This window comes from Morone saxatilis, unplaced genomic scaffold (genome assembly GCF_004916995.1).
Source record: "Morone saxatilis isolate NCDOM2014 unplaced genomic scaffold, NCSU_SB_2.0 Contig14, whole genome shotgun sequence".
Lineage (NCBI taxonomy): Eukaryota > Metazoa > Chordata > Actinopteri > Moronidae > Morone > Morone saxatilis.
This window is the reverse complement of record NW_023339696.1, coordinates 4,621,364-4,622,155: the sequence shown is the minus strand read 5'-3', so window position 1 is coordinate 4,622,155 and position 792 is coordinate 4,621,364. Positions and strand designations below refer to the sequence as shown.

The 792-nt window shown below is 37.6% G+C and overlaps 1 protein-coding gene across 1 annotated transcript in view; it reads left to right on the top strand.

The window, feature by feature from the left end:
• Positions 1-792, top strand: part of zgc:65811 (uncharacterized protein LOC393524 homolog) — a gene marked incomplete at its 3' end in the record, with an annotated part of 7,603 nt that overhangs the window by 558 nt on the left and 6,253 nt on the right.

Below are 792 nucleotides of genomic sequence, written 5' to 3'. Positions count from 1 at the left end.
TTTTTTTTTTTATGAGAAATGTACAAATAGTATTTTGTTTTTGTATATCAGATTTAAAGCTGTTACAGTATTGTTCATTAGGGTCCCGCTAGGTGCGTCAGTGTGTGGGGAAGGTTACCTTTCTGCTGAATACCAGATCAGGTTACTTGTTGCATTCACATCCTGGAGTTAACAATACCTGCACGGTTGATGATTTACATTGACTGTATAAACAGAACAAGAAGAAAGACACCCATAATACAGATGTCACTTACCCATACACACCCTGTTTTAATCTGCCTTGTTATTTCCATGTGCTGTCTTGTGAACTGTTGTGTTGTTTCAGAGGAGTTCTATGTGTTTACCTAGCTGTCCCACTGTTGGCATTCACACACAAGGTATTTGCCTTGGTATTTGGTGCACAACATTAAACATAGCAAGAGAAAAAGAGGATGAAAAGCAAGAACTGATAAGTCAGGAAACGTACTTAGAAATCGCTCAAATCACACCTGACCCAACCACATACACAACATCGCAAAAGAGGTTTGAATATTTGGTGATGTGAAACCTTGTTACCAGGAACTTTGAGCCGCACATTTACACCTGTGGACTTTTTTTACTAACTTATGCAGGAGTGGCAAGAGGCACGTTTGCGGAATAGAATTAATTTACCATTTCTCATGTTTACTTTAATTGCAGTGTCTTGGAAAGATGAATAGCTCTACCAATCCCAACATGCCATACAAATTCATTCTATTCTGTCCCTTAAAAGTAAGCTACATAGAAAATAAAACAATGCACATTCAAAAATAC